The following is a 17,051-nucleotide window of genomic DNA, read 5'->3' on the forward strand; positions in this document are numbered from 1 at the left end:
ATAAACTTTGTTTTAAAAATTTATAGGGGCAGTCTTGCTCCTATAAAAACGGGGTGAAAATTCTTCCGGACCCGAATAAAGTTATCCATCTATGTGCGTAAATATTTCTTAGCTGGCACAAATTCTCATTTTATATGTGCTTTTTTGTGCCGTTTTTGTAGTGCATGCAAGATTCGCGCAGAAATCCCAGGAAAAGAAGTTTCGCCTACTCAGCTGGCTTACTTAAAGAGCTTGACAATACTTGTACAGCAGAGTTCTTTGTGTAAATAACTATTACCAAACAAAGTCTTATTATCTAACTTTTGACAGGCCCTTCAGTGCATATGTTAGAATACTGTACTTGAAGGCAGAGAGATTGCTCGACTTTTTCACTTAGGCTTTATGCTGAGGTGTCCAAATTTGAAACATCCGTGCCAAATTACTTGCTTCGCGCACTGGCCTTCGTGGTGTTATAACCTAAAAAAAAACCTTAATGAAATATACTGCACAATTCCTTGAGCGACGCTACGTCATCTTGTGGACAATGTTTTCGATGAATATCTGACAGGAGCTTGACTGATTTCTATCAAATTTGTAAAACTTGAGCTTCGTGTGTCTTAAACTCCAGTATAAAAAGCGTACTACAATGCTTCATAAAGTTCATTAGGGTATCTAGTTGATAAAACAGCTGCACTTGAAGTCGAAACATTAAAGTCGAAAGAAATATAAAATTGGAGTAGAAGTGATAGCTGGGCAAGTTGGTATGAATTCATGTTTGAAACTTTTTTTAGCGCGCACAAAACACGAGGGCACAGAAATAAGGTACAAACGATCGCTTACTTACAATTGATTTATTTTTTGAAAGGGACTAAACATGTAAGCACAAATAATCATCACAAAGCATGCGCGGAGCAAGTCATGGGGCATATTAGCGGAATACAGCAAGTTAATCACAGTTCAAAAAAGACATTTCTTTATCAGTAAGCGCCACTGATGGTTGATTGACACACGGAAGCTTTCCGTATAAGTAGGTGTGAGAAAACATGTATCAGTCAACCATCTTGGGCGCTTACTGATAAAGAAATGTCTTGTTTGAACTGTGATTAGCTTGCTCTAGTCTGCTAATATGCTCCATGACTTGCTCCGCGCATGCTTTGTGATGATTATTTGTGCCTATATGTTTAGTCCCTTTCTAAAAATAAATCAGTTCTGAGTGAGCGCTCCTTTGTACCTTCTTTCTGTGTCCTCGTCTTTTGTGCGCGTTAAAAGAAGTTTCAAACATAAAATTGGACTTTGATGGGAAGAATCAACAAGAAACAAAAAGCTAGCCGATCGATGCGACGAAATTATTATAAACTTCACAATTCATCAGTGCGTACACATGACTCTTGTTCAGAATCGTGGCTCCTGTCACTAATGTATTAGAAAGACAGCCGCATGGGGCCGAAACGCCAAGTTTGCAGTTTATTCGTCTCATTCGATGCATGTGTTATTTTTTATCCGTGCAATAGCGTACCTTCCTTTAGGAAATACAAACAAGGCAGTAGAGATGAATATGGAGTGTTGATCGTTAAGCAGGTAGTGTTGCTGGCGCCAACTCGACAAGATGATTTATTCTCGTCGGTGCAATAACTACCTTTCTTAGAAGAATGTTTCTGCATGCCTTGTCCCCTCTCTCCCAACTTCGACGACGCTGAAGATGAATAGCAAGCAAATGCGTTGCTGCCCTAAGAACGACAAGTCCGCTTGTCGGAGCGTTGGCTCCAGCGAAATTCCCTCTTGAACTCTGTATCTTGGAAAGTTGACTTATTAGTGCAATTAAGCTACAATAAAAAGTCAGTATAGAAAGTTAATGCACTCAAGTGCACCGCATATGCAAGTGAGAGCTCAATAATATGGGGCCCCATGGCTTCGCGTACCGAAATAAATACGAGGTAACCCATCATGGGTGTGTGTTTGCGTCTGACCAAACCACGAACTTGGCAATGTGGCTGACTGGGCTAGCTGGTAATCCATACTAGATATGTATGAAGCGCGAAAACAGCACTGGCGCAAAAAAAAGAAAAAAAAAGAAAAGAGTGCTTCTTCTGTCTCGCCATTCGTGCCCGTGTTCCATTTGCACTGTTTATGTCAGGGCGCGAATACTGAGAGGTATTTTCATAAATGAGAGATCATTAATGCGAATGGTGTGATTGTCCGGTTTGGGGAGTCACGCACGTGTCATGCCTCTACATTGCACGCCTTTACGGTTGGCTTGAAGTGTCGCTCTCAGTTTCACTCACGCCAGTAAAGTATAAGTTCCATTGGACTGTGTTCCAACAAAAGTTGTTTATAACACTTCTACTGAAGTATCCGAGGCGTAAGGAAGAGCAGATACTCACACAGACAAAGGTGGCACAAACATAAAAAAACCCTGATTAAGCAGAAAGTAGCCTTGTTTCCATATCCATATCCATATCAGAAAGGCTTGTTTCCATATCCTAAAGAGCGCGATTTTGGTACTTCTGGTCACCGTCAGATGCGGGAGAGTCATGTGACCTGAGCATACACGTCACGTATGACGTCATACTACCGCCAAAATTTGAATGACAGGGAAAGGTTCGGCCATGCGTTGAATAAGTATCGCTCATCTGCCAGTGCTAGTAGCTGGTCCGCGTCACTGGAGGTCCAGTAAACTACACCGTGCCGCTTGATGGCCCTCATTAGTTTGCCAGAATCAGCACTGTCAGAAGTAGAGTCGACAGCGACGTGCTGCTCTGCTGACGATGTCAAACGTGACGTTTCTGTTCTGGTCACATGACTCTCCTCCATGTGAGATCGACCGAAGTTTTCGCGATTGCGCTCTTTAAGACAAGGAAACGTGGCACAGCAGGAGGATTGAAGTCGCAACTGGCATATTTCCACGGAAATCGCCGCGTCATTTACACTGACAGGTTACAGGAGTAATGACAAGTAACAATAATAATAATAATAATAATAATAATAATAATAATATCTGGGGTTTAACGTCCCAAAACCACGATATGATTATGAGAGACACCGTAGTGGAGGGCTCCGGAAATTTCGACCACCTGGGGTTCTTTAACGTGCACCTAAATCTAAGTACACGGGCCTCAAACATTTTCGCCTCCATCGAAAATGCAGCCGCCGCGGCCGGGATTCGATCCCGCGACCTTCGGGTCAGCATTCGAGCGCCATAACCACTAGACCACCGTGGCGGGGCAATGACAAGTAACAAGTAACAGACAATAGAATCACAAGGAGATAATTGACACACGAAACAACACTGAAAGGGCAAGCAAGAAAAATACTAGGTTGAGCTAGGTTGAAAGACTAGGCTTCATCCCGAGTTAAATGGTCACTCATATAGCTAGGACATTACAATGACAAAACTAAGGAATCGAAGTGGTTGAACCTACTTTGGACTACGGTAATTTTCCCGTGACGTCGACCGTCGATGATTCGCGGACAGCGGTACTGATGGAGGTCAGCTGGCAATAACGTGAACCAGCCTACCTTCAAGCTGGTGGCAATGAGATCTTTCTAAAAAATTTGATCCCATTGGGTACATTAGCAGAAAGTTATTGTTTCATCCCAAGCAAATACAGCGAAGCTGTCATGAAGTCAGACGCAAGGAACACGAGGCAGGTGCGCTGAATAACTGAAGTTTTATTGCTCGTACACCGCGGTAGATATACAGCAGGTATCAACAACAACAAAAGGAGCAACCAAATGTGCAGAGCCTTATACACAGGCGTTCCATGTCCTTAACGAGAAAGGAGCATGTTTATTCAGCTCCTGATAGGACTAAGACACGTTGGCGGGCTAGTTGGTTTGCATCCATGAAGAGTGAGTAAACGGGACTAGACACGGACGTAGACGGAAGACGAGGATGACGGAAGGACAGGGACGTCATTGTCTGTTTTCTTTCTACGTCCCTGTCTAGTCGCGCTTACTCGCTCTTCCTGATAGGAAACTTAACTCTTGATCTTAAATGGTTATTGAAATGCTTGAAACGTGTGTCTATAAGGCTTTGATAATTTAGTTTCTCCTTTTGTTGTTGTTGATATCTGCTGTATACATACCGTTGTGTACGAACAATAAAACTTCAGTTGTTGGCGCCCGTGCATGTTACTTGTGTCTGTCTTCGTGGAGTGTGCGCTGTACTTGCCTTGTGATGATGAACAACCAACAAGATCTGAATATGTGATTCAAATTTATTGCTTACGCGGTGAAAAGATTCAGCACATGTTTTAAACGTGGACGAAAGAAACAGGGAAACGCACAGGATGACCGCGGAGTTTTCCTTTAGGTGTACTATAAAGAACACCAGATGGTATAAAATTCCGGAAACCCATTCCACGGCGTCCCTCATAATCATATCCTGGTTTCGGGACGTAATACACCGAGAATTATTTTTGTGTTCCCTCCCATCCATCTTTCTTTTGTCGACATTTAAAATCGGCGCTGCATCTTCCCACCACATATGATGACCAACTCGCCCAACTCTGCACCATGCTACAATTTATGGTTTACTTTTCTCTTGCGGGCTTCCAGTTATGCTGAAATGTTTTACTTTCACAATCTGTCTAGTTACCAGTTACCGCGACAAGCACGGCGTCTCTCCCGCTGAAAGGGTCGTGTGGAAGTTGATGTAGGAAGCAGGAGGCATTTTCTGTAGACTGGGCTAACATTTATTGAAGAGCATAATGTTATTTGCTATCCGTGCAGGTTTCCAGTGCAGCTCCTGCAAAATTAATGGCCCTTGTATTTTTTTTCCTTTTTTAGTGCATTCTACCTAGCATTTCGGCACCATATTCAAAAGCTCTCTCGTTTCAGCACTGAGGCATAGAAACAAGGTGCTTATTTGTGCAGTTGCCTGCGTCCTACAAGGGATTTAAAATATTCTTGTGCATAGCGTTTTCTTGTTGTTCCACTTTTAATTTAACATGTTACTATGGTAAATGTAGCGACCTCCAAGGAGCACTTACCACGACTTGTTAGCTCCTCTTCACAGAGAGATTTACACACTTTGGCATCACTGATACGTCCTCGTATTAGAAAACTTGAGACATATCTGGTAAGAATAATATGGCACCGATTATTTTGCATCCGTCACACCATGCCGTCGGTAACGGGGGCGTACAATAAAACGCGTTGTGGGACTAGTTGGTGGGGCATATTTTTCTTTTTGCAAAATATTAAGCGCTAAAGTTTAGACGGAAGCACACAGGAAGACATGACGGGATGGGACACAGCGCCGGTCCAGTCGTGTCTTCCTGTGTCGAAACTTTAGCGTTGAATATCTTTCAAAATGGGGGCGTAGTTCTATAAAAGCCAGCTAGGTAAAATAAGCAGAACATAAAAATGAAAATAATCTTCAGAGAACGCGATCACTGTAATTATTTCTCCATCTTTTGATTGACCCATGATGGGCCCTTCTGAACTGGACCTTCTATTTGCTGCGTCATTGCTTCATTGTAGCAACAGCAACAGCAAGCGCACATATCTCGGCTAATGAGAAGCCGTTCCACCGAAAAGTAGTATTGCGCCCAATATACACATGCCGGAAAGCGCGAGCGTTCTGCTCAGACATCTCTTGGCCGTTATAGCAATTCTGAGTACAGCGTGCGAAATATGCCCACTACCACCCATCGGTGTTGCTGAGAGAAGTCACATTTTGCTGTTGTGTCTCAGTATCGAATCCCCCTAAAAAAATGTATTCCCTCGTCAGTGGCCTCGTCACTATTGTGCAAATGGCTGCAGCGTTGATCGTCATCATGGAAGTGCCGAATAGATAGCGGTATTAGGCGTAACGGGTTGGCGTGCTCACAATACGTGCAGGGTCAGAAGCTGCAAAATGTCCGATTTAGATCGCAGTCTTCAATGCGAATTCACTGAGACATACATGTAATATTTGGAAATAAAACTGCTGCTTCGCAGGACCCCTAAATGTTTCATGTTCCTTTCAGTTGCCACCTCAGCGCGCGCTCGAATTGTTGATCATGCGGGGAGGTGAAACCTGCAGATCTTTGTTCAGCTACGAAACTTTTTTACCGCAATAGTAAAATAACAGGAGACAAAGTCCTGAAGCTCAATATTTATAAGCTGTTCGCACGTAAGCGCCATTGACGGACAGGCTTAATGTTCTAACGTAAAGAAACAGGAGACGTGCGTACTTACAAGACGCATTTGCACTGTCAATTTTAAGGCCCGTGACATTGACAAAGTGGTGAGCAGATCGCACACAGAACGGCACCGCCTTCTTGGCCCGCGCTAATCAGATGAACCTCCCTTTCGAACTTTCTTAAACCCCATTGCATTATTTTCGGAGGCTGAATCGCCGTCTCGGTGCTGTGAAACATGCTCGCCAGAAGGATGGTAGTAGACATTGAGCCTGCTGGCATAGCTATGCCCCTGTCAAGAACGATCTCGAAGTTGCAACCACGACATGTCGCACGTCACGCTAAGGATCAATGTACCGAGATAGAAGCTTTACCGACCGACCAACACAATGGAATGAGCATCAAAGGACAACCAAAGAAGCGGATGAGAAGTTGATGCAAGAAGGCGAAGCGCTGGGCGAGTTGGCACATGTTCAACGAGGAATTAACGCAGCCAAATGAATGTATACACAGAGACAGAAAGTGGACGAGACAAGGCTGGTACTGTGCCACCCTTGTTCTGCGCCTGCTGTCACAGTATGTTTTCGTGATCTGCTCTGTTATATTTTTACTGGCTTGCTTTGGAGAGGCTGAGGCTTACATTACCTCGGCTACTCCATTTCTATAAGTTCAACTATAACCCGCACTAGCCAATCTATCTACTTGCCTATTGAAACTATCATTAATTTTGTGGGGACAAGATTTTGCCAAGGCAGCACGGAGGCATGAGTAGGCTATGCCGTTCTTAACGGTCTTTGAATGCCCGGAAGAGTAGTTAAGTAGGGGCTTCTCTGATCTAGGACTATATAACCAGCACACATGGTCAGGCTTACGTGATAACGACAAGTCCAAGAACTGAAGCTGCCCATCCCTTGGCACTTCCCACGTAAAGTCAAGGCCCTCGCTGCATTCCTTGAAAACTTTTAAGATATCTATTATAGCCCTGTCAAGCACAGTGTGTTCCACAAAAAGCACGTTTTTTCGTTTGTTGAGTGCAGGACTGCAGTAGTATACTGTTTGCTCATGTCATGCGGGAAGATGTACATCGGCCAAACTGGCCGTTGCACAAATACAAGGTTGACGGAGCACAAGAGAGCATTAGCTAATAATGCTTACTCACACATAAGGCGGCATTGTTCGGAGTGTGGCTGCTCCCCGCTGTTTTCTGAGACTGAAATACTTTCCAGTCACAGAGATCAGGTGACCAGAGAAGTGATCGAGGCCTTCCACATCGCAAAAAGAAAAGATTACTGCATTAGCCAAGCATTAATAACTTTGAGCGATTGCGAAGTGTGCTTTTTAGAAAATATGATGTAGCTTGAACGTCATTGTAGCACATGGTACACCGTCTTGTTGTATATTAACCATGTTTTTCTGCGAAATAAAATAGTTGAGAGTGCTGCGGTGTCCCTTTCGTTCGTTTTGTGCCTGTCGTCGTGCGCTGCTTCATATATAATCATGGTAATGTACAGTTTGCTTGCAGAAATTCACATTGCAATATCGTGTTGTTCTCGTATTTGGGAATAATTTCCTTTTTGTTGAGACTCTCTGACTAGTGTCTTGATGACGGCTGTTATGAAGGTGCGCCTGGTTGGCTTGCCAAGACCACAACCTCTGCAGGTGATCCGATGGGCGTGGGCGTGGGCGACCCGAGTGATCGCATCACGTTCGTAGTCACTGGGTGGCAGTCATGGCAAAAAGTTGGGTGTCCAATTGTAAACCAGTTTCATAGCCAAAAAGCACAGAGAAGGGCGATTATAAGGCAGTGCCGTGTGTGATGAACTACATTCAAACATCACATAGCGAGCCTCGACGTCCCAGTTGCGGTAGTTTGATAATAAACAGTTGAAAGGTGGAGCTTATGACTGCCGAAGGGCAGACAAGGACCGACAGGCTACGAGAGTAAGGTGTGCCGTCAGTGATGCCGAGCATGCACAGTGACACATCGTTAGGCGCATACTAAATGTAAATATTCACTTTGACGTGCGAAAACCCGAATATGATTATAAGGCACAGCAGAGCTGGGATTTAGACAGTCTATAGACAATCTAAACCCATTTTTAGGCAGTGTATAGACTGTCTACATACATTTTTGTACGGGGGGCCTCCGGAATCATTTTGACAATCAGGGGTTTTTAAAAGTGTGCCTAAACCCATGTACGGGAATGTTCTTGCATTTTGCCGCCATCAAAAGGCGGCAGCCGTGGCCGGTAATCAAACCCGTGTCTTCGAGCTTGGCTGCGCGACAGGCGACCTGCTAAGCTACCACACGAGGGTATTAGGCGCATGTCAGAGACGGTAAATGAGCAACCACAAGGTAGCATGACGACGTCCTTCACCAATATGGGAGAACTGATGCCTTAGGATGGCCGCCTGGACGGAAAGAGAAACCGCTTCAGGGCGCGGGTTTTGTTTCTGGCCATGGCGGCCGCATTTTTATAAGGGCGAAATTCAAAGAACACCCATTTACTTAGATTTATGTGCACGTTAAACAACCCCAGGTGGTCGAAATCGAAAAAAGAAAGATGGCGTAACTCATAGTAATATCACGGTTTGGGCACGTAAAACCGCAGACGTTATTAGTCGGGGTGTGAGAATAGCGATAACAATAAATGGCGCGGTAGCTTTTTTTTTTTCGTCATCATCATCAAGTCTTCGTGATTTGTTACCAACATATAGCTAAATAAAGCAACTCGGACCCTTACTTTTGATTCGTCATCATTCCTTATCTACGGCTTTTTTGTCTGTACCCACCAAGCTTCATTGAGTGTTTTTGAAGCTGCAAATAATTCCTGATTGATTGATTGATTGATCGATCGATCGATTGATTGATTGATTGATTGATTGATTGATTGATTGATTGATTGATTGTAAAGCGAGGACTTCAGTATCCGCACGTTTGTTCGCGTCGAGTAGCCTACGAAGATTCACTGGTCAGCTGCCGGCTCCTAAAGTTCACACACTAAAGTTCTTTTTCTTCGCACGCCAAAACCACACGTCAGATTGTGTATCACGCCGTAGTGGAAAATTCCGGATTTAGATTCACCACCTGCTGGGGTTTCTTAGTATGCACCCAAGATACGTACACGATTCTTCCTGCATTTCCTGATATGGGGACTGAACTATCAAAATTTGCTAGGCATCTAACTATTTCATTCATTCTACGTCAAGACTTTCGAATTTGTATTTGACTATAACAGAACAATTCGATCCTAAGATCACCGCCTAACTTATCTTCTTATTCACCACGATTACTGATTCATGGAAGTTTTGGAGAATAGCCGATATATGCGTCAATATCAACTTGCACATCCCGCTCAAGGTGTGAAAGATAACGCATTAATTATAACCGCACGCTTTACAGCGGAGCTGATAAGCATTTCGTTAGGCCGGTTCGCGTCGCCAGAAAATTCAAGCAGCTCCTAGCGTTACATAAGAAAAAAATTGGCCGCGTATCTGCGTGCTTCGCTGCAAATGTCGTCTAAAGACGATAGAAGAGGCGCTGCGTGAGATATGGACGCCATCTGGCAATACGTCGGGAAACATGAGTGCTGTGTTGCGTGCTGGTAGTCCCGGCGCAGCAGCAGGCGAAGACCGGCGGTGACCAATGCGACCGGCGGGGACGCCAGCCAGCCCGAACACGCGGTTTGGCGCGAAGCGCCAAAGCAGAAGAAACGTCCGCACTCAACGAGTACTCTCCATACTTTTATTTACACGTCGCCTGGATAAAACAGGAATGCCAGAGCGGCGACCCATGGCTAGGTCCCTCTACCCATGGCATTCTTACAGTGCAATACCGAACCGAAACCGAAACGCAACAATGAGCTCGTGCAGAGGGCACGGAGGAAGACAAGTTTCAGCGCAGTCGCATTTTCAGCGCAGCTTAAAAAATTAGAACTCTAGAATTACGTATCTATGTATTTTCTATTAAAGGAACACACCACCTAATACTTACCTAGTGATGTTGCGCCTCAGATAGCCGTAATGTTTGCTTTTTGATCAACAATGTACACAAGTATGAACCCAGTCAGCCATTCAAGATGGCTGGCCCTTGGGCAAGTGGTTCAACTTTGGCCGGGTGGCTGAATCGAGTGACGTGCCGACAAACAGAAAGACAGACCAACATTTCTTCGCTTAAGTTCCCCATGAAAGACTATCGTCTTTAAAAATTCGGCACATCCCACGCCTTGGGGGATTCGGTTTCATGCGAAGCAGCCAGCAAGTAATCGTCTATGCCGAATTTTTGGCGAAGTGGATCGACGTGTTTTTGCGTAGTAGTTGTGTGCACATCGTGGGCTTACCAGGCACGTCGGCTACACTGGCTTTTAAAGGGTAGTTTATGGCCCGATGTAACGTCGCCACTGATGTTAGATTACATACGTCAGTATTATCACAACGAAGTGCACTTTATGGTGCGATATGCGAATATATCAATATGCCACGTAACTTTCGTTAGCGTTTACCTCCGGGGTCGAGCAACGCTTCAATATAGCTTGCTGAATCATAGAAATGCAAATGCAATGTTTATTAGACTGCTATAAAAGCGGAGCCAACACTGGAACCACAATTAACGTTGAGTACACATGTAGTGTCTCTTGCTTTGTAATAGTATTAGATAGCCAGCACTGCCACCACAATTGACGTTGCACCGAGATTAGGCCTGCATAGGGTCTACTTCCAAAGCAGTTTCAAGACCTGGCGTGGCATTGTGGTAGAATACCCGACTGTCACGCCGAATGCTTGGGTTCGATTCCTGCTCGGGTTGTGATTTGTAATCTGCGTTCCTAGGGTCAACGCTGCCGATGTCGGTTTTACGTAGCACTCGCGCATTAAAATTACCAATCTTGTCTCGCCGTTCCCGGGCAGATACAAACTATTAATCACCTGTGGCGAATACCCGCATGCCGCGGCTCGTGGTATACGGGTACGTGTCACACGTGTCTGGAGGAAAGGGTTGGACAACGTACGCGACAGAACCTTCACGTAATTCATGTCATGACCAGGCAGTCACATTTGTCAAACCCTCTTGCTTTCCTATGGCAATTTTGGTCTTACACTATGTTAAGGAGGCGATGACGAGAGCAGCTAGACGTAGGCGGCAAGATAGATAGATAAGTAGATAGAAAGGCTCTATGTCCCTTTGTTGTCTAAGAAATGCGTCGTATTATAAACTTCGTTTGGAGTTTCATAGTCTCCTAAAATTGACTAGAGGGAACTCTGGCGCTGCGATCGTTCAGCCACCATGGGAATGGTGGGTAGTACACGGGTTTGGCTAGTCTTCGTACTTGCGGGCTTCGAACGCACTTGTGGCTTTATCTATTGCTGTGTTTTCGTGTTCTTTAAGGTAAAAGGATGGATCGTTGTGAACTTCGTGAACAGACTTGAATTGGTGAGCCTAAAACTGTTAAAGTGGTGAAGTTGATTGAACTGCAGATTTCTTGCTGAACTTTGTTTTGCGACAAAGCGGATGCAGGCGATGAGGAGCCGAACGGAGCCGAAAGAATGAAGTTCAGACAAATCCCTGTACTACCCCTCATTCACATGCTGGCTGAAGCGCCATGCGTTGCAGCTCTCATAAACACTAGCGACAGAGTTCCCTCTAGTAAGTAGTGTAGGAAACTCTACGGTCGGCATGGCAGGCAGGCGTTCTACCACAGAGCCACACCAGTGCTTGACACTGCTTAGGAAAAGAAAAAAAGACACCCTATACATGCGTCATGTAGTGCAAGGTGCGAAAGGGAAGTGACAGTGAGGAGGAGTGAAGTCAGGGCGTGAAGGAAGGAAAGGACGAAGTGAGGGGGACAGGAACGGGTATGCGTCGCAGAAAGAGGGCATGTGCCAAGCAGCTCATATGATAGCATAGTCATGCACAGCCTAGTGTAGCAAGGTGCTGGGAAAGGGATGTGAGGATGAGGAGGAGTGATATGGGTGAGGAGGAATGAAGGAGGAGGGGGCCACAGAATGCGGGTATGTAACACAGAAAAAAAGATATGGAGGTGATAAAAAAAAAGAGGAAGATGAAGAAAGAAGCAGGTGGTGACGCTTCCTTGCCAATCCATGTTCAGCTAGGTATGCTAAGGAAGGCCGCCCAGCTGCACTGGTCCTTCAGGCTTGGTACCGCTAGTGCGAAGGTGCCCAATTTGTTTAAAAAGAAACGAATTTGAGGAGATATCGGTGCGTGCGTGTTGCTCCGGCTAATTGTCTGCCGTTCCAAAATAGTTTTTAACGTGAAGTTGTCAATATTCACAAACCAGTGCAAATTTACACATGAACGGATGTTCACATACCTAATACCAGTACTACAATATAATTGTACTCGCAAAAGAAAAACTGCCATGCCCCGCCACGGTGGTCTAGTTGTTATGGCGCTCGACGGCTGACCCGAAGGTCGCGGGATCGAATCCCGGCCGAGGCGGCTGCATTGTCGATGGAGCCGAAAATGTTTGAGGCCCGCGTACTTAGATTTAGGTGCACGTTAAAGAAAGCCAGGTGGTCGAAATTTCCGGAGCCCTCCACTACGGCGTCTCTCATAATCATATCTTGGTTTTGGGACGTTAAACCCCAAATATTATTAAGAAAAACTGCCACATCATAAAGGTTCACAGAAACACACGAAACGTCCAAAAGTTATCAGGATGATCACGTAACGCTCACTGGGGTCTTGTCCGCACTTTGCAACACGAATATCATGATCTAAAAAATACGTGCTGCATATGTACGAAAGCGCGACATACACGTGACCATGAGTATCTGTTAATAATCAATAATGAGGAAGAATAATGTTTCGATTACCTATTATATCTCTGATATCTCTGTGTCCTTTAGAAGCTGTACTCATGCGCGTAGCGACATTTTGAAAAATTTCCGTTCGCGATGAGTTAACTAGTTTGAAGGGCTTTTTACGCATGTTCGGGCTAATATGCGTCGCGTAGGTCTTTTTGCTGATGATTGCGCGCGTAAAGCCATTCTGTAACTAGCTGGCTGCTGTTTTTTTTTTCAACATTGCGAAGCGTCTAAAAGGTATCCTGTGACATTCCTAATATGTGGAGTACTTTAGTGCAACGGCAATAAATATTAACGAAAGAAAAGAAAGACGGAGTGGGAGTAGCGGGCCAACAAACATTCCTGCACCTACGGTAGGACGGGGTGTGCCACCATCATTCCAGAGCCCGTGATTTAATTATGAGTCTGTCATAAAACACCGCCAAGGGCGTCCGTCTCACTAATGCTTCGAGACAGACACATGCGGTGCAACTGCGAAGGACACAGACTTCTTAATAGTCAAGCAGGCCTCTGGCGCAAAGGCTCGCGCATGATTGAGGAAAAAAGCACCGCCCGAACCCTCCGTGCAGATGGTTCGGAGCTGAAACGCGTGGCCCTGATGTTTATCACTGAGCTGACCCCGAAGGCTCATTAAAACCTTTCTCAATTACTGGATATGCGTGTCCAGAAATCTTCATTCGTATTTGCCACCCGCGTGTTTCCTTCCTCATTTTGCGTGGACCAGTTGTGAGTAGTGTGGCCTGCCCAATTCCTGTGGCTTATACGCGCTAGGAGTTTTTCCGCACGTGGGCGTGACGAATTTCGGTTTCGCCTGGAAATATACAACTTCGCTATACGAACAACAACAACAACAAAAAACAAACCAACAAAAAAAAAAAACGCCGTACAAGAGACGAGCTGTAGAGCTAACGAGAAAAATCGCAGCATATCCACGGGGTGAATGATGATGAGTGGGGCGAAGCTACGGAGGGAATCATCTGTAAACCGTGAAACTCTTCCGTGAAATGCGCCCAGTACATAATATAAAGAGTGTGAAACATCGTGTATATATTAAACATCAAACTTTTACTGTACTGTTGGTTTACGTGGTCCCTTCATTATCACTTGTGATCGGTGAAATGCAAGGAAGAAGTCCGCTCCCGAGCGAAAGAGCGCCAAGAGCGACCGCATTCCCCGCTCGCCCTGCGCGAATTAAAGGCAAGGCTAGAGGGAAGACAGGACGCGCGTTCCACGACGCGAGGTCGGTAGCATGCCCAACGAAAGCCAACGGAACGCGATCGTGCAAGTGCTCCGGCTTCGCATCGCCTCATGGTTCCATTTAGCGTCCCAAAACCAAACATATTGCTCAAGGTGTGCCTTTCGTTTTTCGTAGAAATAATTTCTTTATCATGTACATTAAGACGAAAAGTTGAAAGCTCACTAGAGTGTATCGCCCGCAAAGTATGCCTTTTAGTGTGATTTAACTCTCGTACGGCAGGGTCCTCGCGCCGTTGCCGGTCCACCTCGCCCGTTGACGATCGGGCGAGGTGGCTACATGCAACTACTACTACTACACTTTAAGAAAAACATCTGGCGTTCTTTCGTTCTGCTTTTACAAAACATCTGGCGTCTTTCGTTGGTTTATTTCATCAATCAACGGCGTTTTGAACAAAATTTTTATTGTTTAATCACGCACAGGAGAAATCTCACCAGGCACTACCTTGGAGGTAAACAATGGCTGCTAATGGCAATGAGAGACAGAAGAAGTCGGCTTTTAGCTAACACTTACACTTCTACTTCTACTAACGTTTCCTACTGGAACATGCCAATGGCTGCTAATGGGGAATGAGAGACAGAAGAATTCGGCTTTTAGTTAACGCGCGCGCTGCGAATTTTTTATTGTTCAACAACGCACAGGAGAAATCTCCCACCGGCACCACCTTGGAGGTCAAAGCGTAAGACTTGTTACTCACTACTACGACCACGACGATTACGAGGGACGAACGGGTGCCGCCTTAAGGAGCTTCGCCCCTAAAAGTGGTTGCGCGAGATGGCCCGTCACGTGCCACACGCGAAGCGAGCAAGTGTAAATTCTTTATACCGCACGGGTTAGGCATCGGCGAGGAGGGCACACTAGTAGGAATGTCCAGTGATGTGAGGCTGAAGCACGAGACAAGCTCATTTTTATTCAGACGTAGGCAGGGAATCAACTTTATTGAGGGTTCATCGAGAAATTACTGGCCCGGGCTAGGCCTCCAGGGTCCATCGTCCGGGGAACATCGTGTGATGTCCGCGGCGTTACTCCTGGCTCGCTGGACAGCCCAGATTTGGTCCACTGAATGTGGGCTGAGAAGGGCGGCTCGCCGCCGCTCAGCCAGTCGTCCTGGGGTACATGCACAGAGTGAAATTAGATCTCGCGTAGGAGTGTGTTAGGTACATCTTTGTTCTCCATACGTTCATCATCATGCGTCGTTCGTCGTCATCGGTTGTGGGGACGCGCCTTGTCTGAGATCTGTGCCTTGGGCGTGGTCGTTTTTTTGTGTGATCGGGGTGTAGTAAAGGTCGTATTAACTGTTGCGTCACAATCGGGAAAAATGGTGTGCGCAGACACTCATGTGCGTTGACTCCGCATGATTCTAATGCTTGCTCGTCGGATAGCTTTCCTTGCCTTTGGTTTTCTGGACTTGTATATACTCAAGACGTGATACCCGGGAGTGAGTGAAGGAACGTGACAGTGTTAAGCAAAAGAAAGGCAGAGTGATTAGGCAGATGATGATGTCTTCTGTTGGAGACACTATAGGAAGGGCTAGATAGAGACGTTGTAGTGGTATACGTTGATCACGGTGCTCGGCTGCTGATCCCAAAGACGCGGGTTCGATGCCGCCTGCGGCGGTCACACTTTGTTGGACGAGAAATTGCTAGAGACCCGCGCACTGTGTAACGTCAGGAAAAGGATCGACATGTGGGCTAGTTTACGTTTATACACTAAGACAATTATACAGAAAAGTGCGCATGTGATAGAAAAAAAAACAGTGCGCTTGTTGTGATAATCTTTTTGACATCCGCACTTATGTGTATAAATGTGCTCTTCTAACTTGTAATAAAACCACTTGTTAGTGAGCGCTCGTGTTGTGGTATTCCTCCCTGTCCGTTGTCTGTTCTTATACTTCCAGTTCGCAGAACGAATGTGTAAAGTCAGTGCACGTTAAGGAACCCTACGTGATCGAAAATAACCCGATTCCTCCACTACGGCGCGCCTCATAACCTTATTGTAGTTCTGACACGTGCTACCCAATAAACTGTTATTACAAGGGAAATGTCGAAGGACGGAAGGCGTCACATAAAAAAGCAAGAATGAATAAGGTACTACCGCATGCGAATGCTCTCCCACAATTCACGGAGCATGCACATATTCGCATCTAGCATTTATGTCCTAGTTAAACGTCGGTAACCACACACATTACACAGTCACAATTTGCCGCATAATCTGGTATATGGTATATTAATAACGCTCCAGCGTCTCTTTAGCAGCTCCAATTCAGAGGCGCTAGGTTTAGCAACCTTGCGCCGATTCGGCGAAGCAGAGCCGCATGCGTTTGCAGCGGCGAATATGATAGTCTGACATAGACGACCAACCGATACCACATTCATTTTGTCTGTCTTTCCTGAGACAATGACAGTTCTGCTTTGGTGAACCTCTAAGCCCCACCCAGCAACGACGGCCGTCGCACGATTTGAAAGGACACATCTCAAGGTCTAGGTGATGACGAAATGCGTTAGAAGCCGGAATAAAGCGTACTGAATATTCTGGGAGGCTATAAAAAGAAAATTGACATCTTTTAGCATTTAGGGCTGAAGCTCGCGTTTCACAACGTGACGTGCATTGCTTCCTTGAGCTAACGGGGGCTGGATGAGTCTTATTACGCCTAGTTACGTAATTATACGTAATGATTGCACTCGCTGTGACAACCTCCGTTAGCTCTCACACTTGAAGGCGCCCTTGCAACTACGGGCTGTCACGGAAACATCTCCTGCCACAGAGCAAACAGAACATAGAGCAAACATGAACACGAGATATTCCAGGCAACACTGGATACTTAATGCGCGACTTCTGCACAACCTGAATCTAGAGGAGCAGCGCTGGGA

This window comes from Rhipicephalus sanguineus, chromosome 11 (assembly GCF_013339695.2).
Source record: "Rhipicephalus sanguineus isolate Rsan-2018 chromosome 11, BIME_Rsan_1.4, whole genome shotgun sequence".
Classification (NCBI taxonomy): Eukaryota; Metazoa; Arthropoda; class Arachnida; order Ixodida; family Ixodidae; genus Rhipicephalus; species Rhipicephalus sanguineus.